Genomic DNA, 15,009 nt, shown 5'->3' on the forward strand with positions numbered 1-15,009 from the left:
TTAAATTTTAGATTTCTAATTATTGGTAAAATATCTGATTTATTGCCATCAGTAAAATTTAAGTTTTGAATTTCATTTAGACAAAAACTTTGTTTTTTTTTTTCTAAATTATCTTCATTATTGCATAATATTGGTTTGTCACAAATTAATAATAATTTTATTATATTTATATGTCCTTGCTCTGCAGCAAAATGTAAAGATGTTGAACCACATGATGATTTAAGAAAAATATTTGCACCTTTGTATAATAAATATTTTACCATATCAATATTTCCAATAGAACAAGCAATCATAAATGGGGAGGTATAAGGATTAAAGCTAATTAATTGATTCTCAACTCCAATATATACTGATTGTATCACCATATTAATATCAGCACCAAACTTTAATAGTAACTTCATTGTGCCAAAATGTCCTGAATAGACAGCCCACCATAATGGACTAAAATATAAACATTTATCATTTTTTAAATTATAATCAATTATTTTATCATTCTGCAAATTTGATTTAAATCTTTCAGATTTATTATCTATACTAAGCAGAAAAGATACTATTTTAAGATGGCCATTTTTTGCAGCTATGGATAACATATTCATTTTATATATTGGTTGACTATAATGTAAGTATTTATTTATAAATGTATGCATGTTTATTATTTGATATTTTATTAAAATATAGTTTAAAATATTGGCATAATTGATAGTTATCCCAATCTGCTTCATCTATATCTAATTCTTGATAATCAGACATAATATTGCTGAAATCCAACATATCTCTAAGACTACTTTGATAAGTAGTGCCAGATTTCAAAGAATTCAAATCAAAATTCTCATTAAAATACCATGCCAAGGCTTCTCGTTGTTCTTCTTCCGAAAGTTTATTCATACCCATATATAACATTTCCAGTTTTCCTTCTTTTGCATATCTATAGAGAGCGTAATATGTCATCCCATCAGCTGGCAAGTGAAAATATGAATGAATCCATATTTATATTTGCTAAAAAATTTCTTTTTTATACCAAGGATTCTTTACGCACTTCGGTCAACACCAATTTTTAAATATCCTATTCCTCTCCAAACTTACGAAAAAGGAATAAAGGACTTAACCGAAAAAATAGTAAATATCAGATTCAACGAAACCGCTTGGGCCCAAGCAACTCTTCCAACCAAATTTGGTGGTTTCGGCATCAGATCTCCACTTGACTTAGCAACAACTACTTTCATATCGAGTAGTCTCTTGACAAAGCCAATAACCACCGCCCATAATTCTAAAGAAGACCTTTCCTTAATCGTTGCTATGGATATTTGGAAAACAAGGATCAATGCTGATTCTCATCCCCCCACAACCCATAAACAGAAAGACTGGGATGCACCAGTGGTTGCTCGCTGCGTTGAAACTCTCTTATCTAGCATGCAATCTACCGACCGCACCCTATTCTCTTCCTTGCTCAATGGTACGGGACATGTTTTTCTTGAGGCCATCCCATCTACCAATCTTCAGCTTCAACTATCCAACAATGAATTTACCCATGCCATCGGCATTCGTCTAAATTGTTCCATCACTCACCCCCACATCTGCTCAGGGTGCAACTCGCCAGTTGACTCGAAGGGTAGACATAGTTTACATTGTCGCTCCTGCAATGGACGATTCATCAGACACAAGCAATGTAATACAATCATCCAACATGCTCTGAAATCCGCCCAAATTCCTTCCACGTTAGAACCACAGGGTCTTTTTAGATCTGACGGTAAACTTCCTGATGGGATCTCTCAAATCCCATGGAGGAGAGGCCAACTTTTGGTATGGGACTATTCCTGTATTGACCCCTTGGCCCCATCCAACCACGCCATCAACATCCTTGACCAGAAGGAACAACTTAAAATTTCTAAATACACAGAAATAATAAACGATCATTGCTTCATCCCAATCATATCAACCACTCTTGGCACCTTCGGCAAACTCGCCTTAGCATTTTTCAAAAACTTAGGATCACAAATCAGCAAACTCTCAGAAGAACCACGAGAGGGTTTTTTTCTTCGTCAACGATTATCCATAGCGATTCACAAAGCTAATTATATCAGTTTCAATGGTAGCCTTCTAGCCAAAGAGCTATCATAGACAACGCTTACGTCCCTTTTTCATTTTTTTTCCCTGCGTCACACCATCTCCGTTCTTTTTTTAAATAGTATTATTATATATTTTTCAAACATTTTTAAACATATTAAAATTTATTATAATGAAAATTTAAATTATTATACCTTATATTGATAATAATAATAATAGTTATTGTTTATCAAAAAATGCGATATGATTGAGACTATGAGAATAGCTAAAAGTATTATATTGGAACTTAAGTATATTAGGGCAATGGTAGATGACGAATTTCATAAATTATGTCATTTTTGAGTTAAAGCAGAGCTCTGTGAATCTAATATTTATCTACCTCGACTTGTAGCAATGCAAGATTTACCATTATTAATATAGGATTTAGGATCACTTGAGGAATGCCATAGAATAATCTCTTTATCCCCATCTTGGATAATTTTATACCTAAAATGAATAAAAGGTACTTAATTAATCAGGTAGCACTTATAAATCTGCAAATATTATTATCGCAGCTATTTCAAAACTTGTTAGAGAAAAGACAATTTTCCTAATGTATAAAGATTATTACATATTTTTACACCAATAAAAGAAAATTTCCCTTTTTAGAAAGAATAAATACATGAAAAGTTGTGTTTTTAAATGTCTTGATTTGAGCTGAAGCTGATCTTTAAAAGTCAGAAAAATATTGTATAAGTCTCGAGATATCGCTAATACATGTTCAAACTAGAGGTCTTTATAGCCAAAAAGCGCGCCCATTCGTGGTTTAAAATTTTTTAACAAGCCCGTCAGCTTATTTATAATTCTTTTTAAAAAATTTATTGCCCTACTACCCATTTATCTATTAATTTTGTTTAACTTGCCCCTAATGCTTAAAAATTATTTTAAAGGCTGGGTCGACTCTATTTCTTTACTTTAATGTATTTTTAATTTCCACATGTATAATATACAATATTTTGAAATGAAACTATTATTTTTTAATAAATTGAAGACTATTCTGCTGATTTCGCCTTAAAAATATGAAAATTTTACCCGCCCACACCCTCCCATTAAAAAAATTTAACCCACCTACCACTTACCTTATGTTTAAAATATTTTAGAAAACCCGACCACTCCCTCCTGAAGTATGGGCGAGTGGGTTAAAACATCGTTTATTACAGACCTCTATCAAAGTTTTTTGTCAACTATATCTGAATAATATATAATTAAGTTAGCCGTTTTAAAAATTGGCTCAAATTGAGCCGTTTAACAACATCAAGAAGTACTACCTCATGAAATAGATTGAATAGGTATTATTACATAGGAAGCACGGGTGAAATCATTGAAAAAATAGCTCAATCTCAATAATATTAAATTTTGCATTATAAATTTATAAATTTCTTTATTATATTTTTTTACTATTTCTAGTCACACATATTTTATCATCTATATTTTTGAAATTTATATATGCAATATTTCTTAAGAATATTTTTGGGTATAGATTCTAAATCGATAAAACAAAAATCGCTAAAAATTGGGAATATCGCATATATCTCTTTTGTAAATATGAAATTAATATTAATAGATGCTAGGGAAGTAAACACTTGTATTTAGAGTTTTTTTTTTAAAGTCGCAAAGAATAGGGAAAAATCCATCCAAACAAATTGGAAGTATATTTCCTCTATTTTTAGCAGGGATTAATATTTGCTACAGATTCAAAAATCTTCAAAGATCGTTGCTCTTTATAAGATCAAAAATGTGAAGATTTTTTGCTCAAAAATGCTCATTTGAAGATTTACGTTAAACTCTAATTTTTTAGTAATTTTTATAAAACTCAACTTAAATATATGTGTTTACTTCCCTAAAATCTATTAATATTAATTTCTAATACTTTGAAATTTTCTAGAAGACATAAGCTAGATTCCCAATTTTTGTGTATTAATCTATATTTCCAATATTTATTTTTATATATTATTTAAATTTATATATCAAATTTTATGCGCTTAGAAAATTTATCCTTTTTTACAAAGTTCTTTTTCGAGAAATTTATTTTTATAATGACTCATACCCTGATTATATACATTTAATATTTATAATTGTCTATATTTGAATTTTTATATTAGAAATTGCCAATATTTTATAGTCATTAGCAGCGTTGTTAAATGGCCCGATTTGAGCCGATTTTAAAAACGGCGAACTCAAGATTTTAGCCACATAAAAATTTTCCGAAGTCTTGAAATTTAGCTGATAGATTTCCAAACCTATGCACCATTTATGAGCAAATTCTTCAGGATTGCATAAAATTTTTCTGAATAAAATATTGAGTTCACCGTTTTTAAAAATCGGCTCAAATCGCGCAGTTCGGCAACACTAGTCACAAGTCTTAATAAATTTAGGAAACTATTATTCTTAAGTAATTCCTAGAATAATTTTTATCAATAAATTTAAAAATCCCCCCTCCCAACTGCGAATTTCTGTGTATGCACCTGATCTGGAGGTAGAGTTGAATACCATAATTCTACCACATTTTAGAAATTTGTATATATTTTAAACTTGCTCAGTTTTTATCCTTTGTTTTTTATATAAAATTTCTTTATTAAATAACTTTTTTTAAACTTTTTTCTTTTTTTTTCTTTTCTTTTTCTTTTTCTTTTTCTTTTTCTTTTTCTTTTTCTTTTTCTTCTTCTTCTTTTTCCTTTTATTTTCCTTACAAAAAATAATATTTTTTTTCTGCGAGAAAAATTTTTGTAAAAGAAAATAAAAATAGGAAAAAATTTTTAATTTGATGGAGAAATATTATATAAAAAACAAAGAGGAAAAATTGAACACTTTTAAAATAGTGGTGGCCAAGACAGATCTACGATTTTTTTTGTAATAGCGGATTCGTATTAAGACTAAAAGGCGGATTCATATTAAGGCAAAGAAGCAGATTCATATTCAAAAGACGGATTTATTTTAAAGTCAAAAGGCGGATTTATATTATGGCTAAAGGATGGATTCATATTAAGACCAAAGAATAGATTTATATTAAAGCTAAAAGGTAGATTTATAATAAAACCGAAAGGCGGATTATATTAGGATATTATTTAGGCCGAAGGGCAGATTTATATTTAAATATTATTGAGACAGATAATTATTAGAAAATGAATAAGCTATAGGGTGGTATTTTGTTTTAGAATAATTAAGCGTTGTATTTAGTAAGTAAAAAAAAGGAACTACTTCTTGCCAAACTAAAATTTATAATACCGTGTGGAACGGATGTATATGTGTATTGTTGGATTATTTACTATATTGATAAAAACATATCATTAACTTACAGATAGTTAAGATATTCATTTTAAAAATATAATTTTTAAAAGTAAAAATGAATACATAAAATTGATAAATACTGAAAATACGATATAATATTTTTTGAGCTCTAGTAATATTATTAATATGGATTTGTAATTTAATTTTGGGAAGGAGAATAAGGAGATGTCGAGGCCTAAGAATAAAGGACAGATTTTGACCATTGATGGACATAATTGGGAGGAAGATGTGATGGGTAAGTTAACATGGTTGCCGGTTCAGAAGTTAATTAAGGGGTGAACGAATAGTGATGTAACTATATCCCTATGTTTTGATATGCAGAACCTTGAGAATAATCGAACGTGAGGGTCGTTTAGAAAGCCAGGAGGGAACTTGTGGAGAAGAGGAATATAAATAAGGCATAATTTTGAGTCCCATAGGAAGGGGGGGGGAGAATTATTTGTTATAATTGCGATAAACCAAGTCATATGCGTGAGACAAAATGTTTTTGTGTGGAAAATGTGGACAAATAGCCCCTTATTGTTTAATGAAACAATAGAATTTAAGATGTGCGAGTTGTGGCAGATTTGGACATAACAAGGTAGAATATTATACGAGCAATACAACATCAAAGGGGAGTTTCTACAATAAGGGATGGATCAGAATGCTGTGAAAGAGAGAAAATGGGCGAGGTTAATATTCTTAATGTAAAAGAAACGGTTGAACAAAACATAAAAGGTTAGGTACCAAAAAGGAAGACATGTGACAAGGAACTGTGGAATGTGTATATGATGGCGGCAAAGAATATGCAATACGGGTCGAGGCGGGACGATTAAGAGTGATAAAAGGGTTTCTTTCTCAGAGGAAAATAAATGAGAGGGGTGTGTAAATATGCTACAGGGGGAGGTGGCACATGATTCTTGTCCTAGAGTAATAATAAATTTAAATGGGAGAATGGTTCCCATGTTGTTTTATACGGGAGCAGCTATTTCGGTAATTGGATACAATAGATATCAGAGTAATTGGCCGTGAGATATGATAGAAAATGAGGGATTAAGAATATAATAATTTGGGGACCCATTTAGCTGCTATGGGTAAGGTAGAAATTGATGCAAAATTGGGTGAGAAGGTTGAGGTATTAGATTTATCGATTCTCAATCGAAATATATAAGCTATGTTGGGGTGGGACTGGATCATTGGTCCTTGGTATATTTTCTGGGAATTTTTATGGTAGGGCATTTGTACCAATAACTATTGAGAATATGCAGTTATGGCGTTCGAAGGTGAGAAGATTTTGCCGGGGGATTAAGACTATGCTAAATGGCGGAGAACGGGGGAATAATTCTAAAAGCGAAATTGGAAAAATAATTAGCAGAGCGACACCAGGGGGCGAATTTTGTGAGGGAAATAAGGAGAAATAATTCTAGGAATGAAAAATGGGAAAATAATTCTAAGAGCAAAATAGGGGAAAGAATTATAAGAGAATAGGAGAAAATAATTTCTAAGAGAGAAATAGGGGAGAATAATCCTAGGATCGAAATAAAAGAAAGTTATTCTAAGAGCGAAATAGGAGGAAAGAATTATAGGAGCGAAATAAGGGAACATAATTTTTGGAGCTAAATAAAAGGGAATAATTCTAAGAGCGAATTTGGAGGAAAGAAAATCATAGGAGTGAAAATTTTGGGAGCGTAATAAGCTGAAATAATTATAGGGGAAAAATATGCAAAAATTTCTAAGGGAAAGTTAACCTTGTTAAAGAATATCGTGATATTGAGAGAAGAGAGGAGAAAGGAAAGACTGGGGAAGGGAACGTAAGACAGTATCAAGTAAATCGCTAGGTGATGAATGCTGAGAAGCAGAACAGTGATGGGGAGTTGCCACTTTATAAAGAAGATGGGGGGAAATTGGTAATGACCAAAGTGCAAGAGATAGTTCGGAGATTATTGCAAAATTATCAAGAAATTTTAAACGAAGATTTGAGGTGCCTCAAAGATTATGAAGTGGATATTAAATTAAAGGATGGATATACCAAAATTTGGTGCCTTGCAATCGGTTAAATGGAGAAAAGAAGTAAAAATGGAATTGGATCAATGGGCACAGAAGGGCATTGTATGCCCCGTGGAATATAGTGAAGACTCTACTGGTGCCTGTGAATAGTCAATTGCCAGCTCCGTCTATGCACCGATTTCCGGGTCAGGTTAAATCCGTGTGTGGTGGAGGTCAAATATCCGTTGCCGCAAATTGAAGAAATATTGGCCAATTTAAAGGAAGGTATTAATTTTTAAATAGTTGATTTCTCGAATGCATATCTGCAGCTACATGTAAAACAGGAGGTAAAATTAATTACTATGCCTAAAGGATTATTTACATTTTTTAAATTGCCATTTGAACTTAATTTATCAGCTCCTATTTTTCAGCAAGCAATGGCGGCCGTTTTTCAAGGAATGGAGGGGGTTTTCTATTATATGGATGATGTGTTGGTAACGGAAAGAATCTCCGAATAGCATAAATAGAGATTGGAAGAAGTATTTCTGAGGATCAAAGAAAAAGGATTGCGGGGGAGTGCGGGGGAGTGCGGGGGAGTGCGGAGAAAAGTATGCTGGGGGTGAGTGATATATCTTAGGCACAAAATTACGAGAAAAGAGGTGAGGCCATTGAATGAAAATATGATAGAGACTACCAGCATGTTGAGACCTAATAATAAAGCAGAAGTGGAAGCCTTTTTTGGAATGGTCAACTATTATAATCGTTTCATGGAGGGATTTGCTCAAATAGCAGCGCCATTAGATCAATTGCTAAAGAAAATAAAGAAATTTGAATGAACCGATGAACAAGAGGCGACTTTTAAAAAGTTGAAATGCAGAATTATAAAAGAACCTATTTTAGTTGCTTTAACAATGATTTGGAGGTGTTATTGGCTGTGGGCGCGTCCAATAAAGGTGCAGGAGGAGCCTTGTTGCATTGTACTGATGAATTAGAAAGACTAGTTTTATTTTCCCAAGGATATTTAGAGCAGCAGAGACCATGTTACGTGATTGAACAAGAAAAGCCAGCCGCCATTTTTGGATAAACAAAATGCCGACAATATCTGATTGGGCGTGGTTTGTTATTCATACGGATCATAAACCACTCGTACTTCTTATCAAAAAGGACAACAATGAATTAATGCTATCGCCCCGACGATAAAGATCACTATTGCTATTGGGGAGTTTTGATGTACAAGTGAAATATCGGCCAGGTAGAGAAAATTATTTACCGGACCTTTCATCTTGAGCTGGAGAAGATTTCGGGGGAAAAAACAAGGGACGAGGATTACAAGCAAGTATGAAATAATCCAAGGTGGGCCGGTGACGTGGGGAGAAATGAAAAAGGCAACTTTAAAGGATCGGGATTGAGGCGAATTTAAATTTAAATAAAAGGACGGAAAACTGGAGATAAAACCTACAAAGGAGTTGGCAGTTGAATATCTAGTACGAGGAAGTCTGAGTGTTATACCTCTCAAGTAAAGGGAAGCGGTGATGGCAATGATTCATTCTGGACATCGAGGATTGGAGAGAATCAAACAATGGGGACGGGAATATGTATGGTGGCTAGGAATGATTAAATATTTTGAAAATATCAGCCGAGATGTAATTCCTGGGCTACAATGCCCTGATGAGACAAGTAAAGTGTGTGGCCAAAGCAACTTTATGAAGAGGTAAGAAACTTAACCAGTCAAACAATTATATCGAACGGATGTCTAGCCTTTATCAGTAAACAGTTCAAGGTCTTCTGTGCGGAAACGGAAGCAAAGCACATTTTGGAGCCACCGTATCACCCGAGTTCAAATGTTCAGGCGGAGTGGATGGTAGCCTTGGTCAAGAACTGGTTGAGGAAATCAAAAGATGGAGGTGGAAGGGTTTGGGTGGCACTGGCGTATTATAATAACAGTAAAAAGGGGGGAGTAATCGCCGGCGTATAAGTTTTAAGGAAGGCGGACTAGGATTTGATTGTATTCGCTTAGACCAACAGTGTACAGAGAGGGGCGGACTGAGGCAAAGGGTGAACCTAAATTTATGGTAGGACAGACAGTATGGGTGAGAATATTTAGAAGTAACAGAAAATGGGAGTCCAAAATGATTGTAGGAAATATGGAACGCAAATTGGATAAGGTAGAATTTTCAGATGGTTGAGTAGGTGTTCGACACTGAGACCAACTTAGCAGTGGAGTAGAACCTGGGAGATAACGATTGGGACTAATAATAGGAGAGGGTAATTGATTGAAAATTTATAAAACATAAATATATAATGATATTGTCGAAAATAGTGTCGAAAATTTTTTCAAGGTAAAGGCGGTAAAAATATATTTATCTTAATATAGTGCTCAATATATGCGAGGAAAATATAAGGGTACAAAGGGGGATTGAATAACAATGGAAAGGGGAATCAATAATATCGAGGTTAATGGGGGGATGTGCAAATGATAAATGGAGCCAAGTCAAACCAAGACGTGTTCTCAACAGGGAATTAACAACTGGCGAGCAAAGAGGGGACAAATAAGAATTTTACTGTTCGAATCCTTGTAAGATGAGAGACAATAATTATAGGAAGAGGCCGGTCGCGAGGTTGAAGTGCGATATTTGGGTTATGTGGGTTGTTTTTTTATGTTAAACTGTAAATTCATTCATTTATATTTGGTGATGAATATTTTTTTTGATTATCTTGCGTGTAATCATTCTTTTAATATATTATTATTTGTAAAAGAAATAAAAAAGAGTAATTATAAAAAATTGTTTATGTCATATATTTTAAAATTAATTATATAATTAAACAATTCATATTTATTTTTAATAATAGATATAAAAGTATATATATATAATTTCTCAGCCATTTTAGGTAATTTATATCAAACTAGACATGAAAAAATAATTATAATAAGAAAAAATTATGAATAATAAGGATAGAAATTTTACTATATTTTATAAATGCTTGGAAAGTAAATTGACTTTCATATTCAAAGTTGGTTTGAGAAATTTTCAAAATTTAATTTGTTAAAAAGCGAAATAAGCGATAGAAATAATTAGAAAAACACATTTCTAAGCGTTTATTCCGGCGATTCTATTTTATTTAACAGTGGCTTTTTCTAATTTTATTTTCGCAAACTTAAGACAATTCATATTTTGAAGGATGTTTTTAATGGGATACTAGGACTTTAACAATTTTGCTGGACATTTCGCTTCTTTTTTCAGGGCAGGAAGTCATTTGGCGAGGAAAGCTAGCTTAAAACTGGACGTCTGGCAGTTCCAATTGCACCCCTTTAGATCCCAGCCAAAGATCGAGAAAAGGGGTATTGGGATCACAATTTTAACTTGGCAATCCTTCATACTCAAGATGACACTTAACAACATATCTAATATAAAATTTTATACATCGTTTGCTTGTAGCAATTTTATATTATTATTATTATTATTATGATTTTATTATTTCACCTTAAAAAAGTCATGTAATAATTGATAATTAATTTGATAAACAGGTGTTATATTTACTATGTGGTTTGTTTTATTAATTAATTAATAGCTGCCCAACAAATATAATATTTATTTATTTTTGCACTTCAAAGCTTGGACATAAAATAATTTAAATAATTTATATTTAATTAGTATAAAGATGTATAAAATATTATATCAACATTATTTGTAAAGCTATGAAAGTTAAATGAATATCATTTAAAATCTTTTTATATTATTATTTAACCATTATAAATGAAATCAGTACACTATAATATTGGGGATCAGCATATAATGGACCGGATCCATGAAGAATTTTAAGAAGGCTTTCGACCGGGCTAGTAAAATATTTCTGTATTGAAGGCCCATAATTATTAGGATCATAGATTTGCATTCAAGGTTTAAAATGCCGGGCAGATCTCTGCTATACATATAACGATTTTATTTAAGTTAGTTTTTTCTACTAGATACACATAATACGATGCTCCACTAACCCAACACACAAATTTAAGATATAAAATTAATTATATTAGTAAATAAAAAAATATTTTTTGCAGCTTTACATGAAGGAATGTGTATAGAGAAAAAACGTCATAAAATCGGAACTCGTCCAAAAATGTCTGAGTGCCTATATCTTCAGACCTCTTCCCAATTCTGGTCAGCTCTGTTTTTGTCTAAATTATTATAATTTTTTTAAATTTTGAGAATAATTTGATTTTTTAATATTTTATAAAGGGGAAGGCGTATGTCAAGAATAATTCCTGCTTTTTTGGGCTTACACAAAAATAGTTTGTCTTTTAAGCTTATGATCAAACGTCTGCCTGGGACGAAATGTAATCCCATTCAAGATTTGCACCCCTGAGACGCATCCCCTCCAAAATCCATATCCCTGAGACAAGGGTTGCCAGGTTTCCCCCATCAGCGGAAGACCTGCAATTTTGAAATTTCTCCAGCAACACTTTTAGAATTTTGACGTTTTTAACTCATATTATAATTTTGTTAAACAGTATTTGATTATTTTTATATTTTCTTTCAAAAAAACGTCTAGTTTGTCAATTTCCTTCTAATATATTTTATCCAATAATAACAAAACATCATGATAACCATGTGTTTGTACTATTTAATTTTAGGAAGGATAGGGATTTTATTAGGGCTGGACGATATTTCCTTGAGGTTGAGTCTCTTTTAACTTAATTAAATTATCATTTTATTATTTAAATAGATAGCATAATTATAAATTATATCGGACTTATTTCAATAAGATAATTATTTCATTTATTATAGTTCACTTTGGGCAAGAGCAGTTTATTATCATTATAACCAATTATTTAAAACATAGCATCGCATAATTCCTCAATATTTTAGATTACAAAGACACATTCATTAATTTTTTATTTCAATAAATGTCAAGCACAGACACCACGTATGATATGGAATGGTGTGAGTTTGTACGACATGTCCCTATCGGATGATTATAACTAATTCTTGCTATTAACTTAAAAAATTAGTGTTGTTACTTTAACCATCTCAAACTCAATTGTGGCTTAGTCAAGCTTTTAGCCTAAAAAATTGAATTAAGCTTCTAAGTTATCAACTTGAAGATTGATTGTAATAATTTTGGTTAAAAACATGGCTACTCTGTTTTATAGTAGACTAAAGTTATCTAGTTTAACAACACTATAAAAAATCATGGAAATTATAAAAGCTGTCAAATAATTTGAAAGAATTAATTTTTAGTAAATGAATTGGTGGTAGCATATTTAGGCATGGTTTCACATTTAGAAATTCATGCTGTTAAAATGCAATTGCAATCTGAAAAATCCTTGTTAATACATATTCACAAAATTATGTTACATATATGTTAATCTTTACAGCTAAAAACTGATATTAAATTTTACGACTCCATTGTTAAATGTCATTTTCAATTTATTAGTTGTTCTAACCCTAGTTAATTTTTAAATGAAGCAGATATTTTTACTAAAACATTTTAGAGTATTAGCAATCAAAATTTGATTTTAATAATTCTATTTACAATGTATAAATGTTATGACCTTGAAACAAAAACTTCTATTGACAGATCGTTATTTTCTAAAAAAAGTAGCCAGCTAAAGCTACCGCTACTGAAAAAGTAGCGCGCTATTTTAACAACACTGGGCTAAGGTTATTGATGCCCCTGCATATAGGTGACCATTTTTCATGTTGACCAACATTTATCTTCGCCACTTTATAAGTACCTAGTCCAAAGCCGTAATTTAAGATGATTTTCTTACTACCTCTAATATCTCATGTCATTGCCATTCTCAATTTTTGTTGAATTGAATAAAAATATCCCATTTTTAGAAAAAATTTTTATAAACGTTTAAAAAGGTTATATCTTTAAAATTGTGCCATTAAGCATTTAATTTTTTTCTCTAATTTTGGGGTATATTTTTCCCAGGATTTTCTGTCCGGGATTCCCATTTTTGTTATTATGCATCCCTCCAAATCTAAAAACTTAATTAAGATAGTTTAATAGTAATTCTTATATTAGTCAACTAGCTTTCATTGACCAAAAACAGCCGTTTTTAAAAACCGGCTCAGACTTAAAGGAGTTAACTAGCTCCCATAATTTTGGTACGTCAAATATGTACGCATGCTTAAGACAACGTTTTTTACATCTCCCCAACGGCGCCACTGCTTAAACCGTTCTTGAGCGGCCACTTTATAGAGGTTTTAATGTATAGATATGATTTATGATTATATTATTACTAGCTAATAACCCGTCAAGAATGACGGGGTTGAGGGGTAATTAGTTAGTTTGTGTATATGGTACTAAATATGCTTTATATTAAAATTTAGGAGAAAAAGAGGTAAAATTTTTGCAATGTAACCTGTGAGAATTAAGGGTATTAGAAATAACAAAATTTAAATTTGTGATAGGGATCATATTGGGTAAAATTAAAAATAGAGATTCTTCAAAATTTTTGAATTTTAAATATTGGCCTCAAAATTTTGTTTTGCAGACACAGCTAGGCCTGATCACAAAACCACGTCTCGTCTAACTTTCCCAAAATTTTGCCATTTATTTCTATTGTAATTTAATAATAATGTCTTAAATTTAATTTTATATTTAGAATAAAATTTAAATTGGGTAAAATTTAAAATAGATATACTTGAAAATGTTTTAATTTTAAATATGGACCAGACATTGGCCTGAAATTTTTTTTCTCAAACCTGGCCAACCCATAATAATTTTGAAATTTTTTCCCTAGCCTGGAGATAAGTAAATCTCTGAAAACCATATTGTTGGGAAAATTTTCTCAAGCCCGCCAAAGACCATAATAATTTTGTTAGTTGAGAACTGAAATAAAATATATAAAAGTCATAATTCATTTAAAAATAAAATCAGAATATGAAAGTTGCATGGGCTAGGTTTTTTAATCAGGCCTGGCGATTTCTGCAAAAAAATAATTTTAGGCTAATGTCTAGCCCATATATAAAATTAAAAAATTTTCAAGCATTTCTATTTTATATTTTACACAATATGATTTCTATCACAAATCTAAATTTTATTCTAAATATAAATTAAATTTAAGACATTTTTATTAAATTACAGATGAAAGTTGCATGGGACTTGGTTTTTTGATCAGGCCTGGCTATGTCTGCAAAAAATAATTTCAGGCCAATGTATAACCCATATTTAAAATTCAAAAATCTTAAAGCATCTCTATTTTATATCCAATATGATTTCCATCACAAATTTAAATTTTGATATTTCTAATACGTGCTCATGGTATACATTGCAACAATTTTACCTCTTTTTCTCCTAAATTTTAATATTTATTATCATACACACGAACTAAATAATTACCCTTCAACTCCGTCAGCTAGAATGGTAATAACGGCAGAATTTTAAAAATATCAGCTATTAATTAATATATATATAATAATATTTTAAATTTAATTATTCAAGTTGGTGCATGCTTAAAACATACGACTTTGAAACGGGAGGTTTGTGGTTCGACTCTCATAGAGAGCAAAAAATAACATTACACTATATAGTCTCCTTAAATTTTAAATACATTAGGAAGATACGAAAACTATCATGTTTTGATTATGGAGATTATATTATTAGATAATATAATAATAAGAAGTGACAATTATAAATTATTCA

This window comes from Gordionus sp. m RMFG-2023, chromosome 1 (genome assembly GCF_954871325.1).
Source record: "Gordionus sp. m RMFG-2023 chromosome 1, tfGorSpeb1-WG-v2, whole genome shotgun sequence".
Classification (NCBI taxonomy): Eukaryota; Metazoa; Nematomorpha; class Gordioida; order Chordodea; family Parachordodidae; genus Gordionus; species Gordionus sp. m RMFG-2023.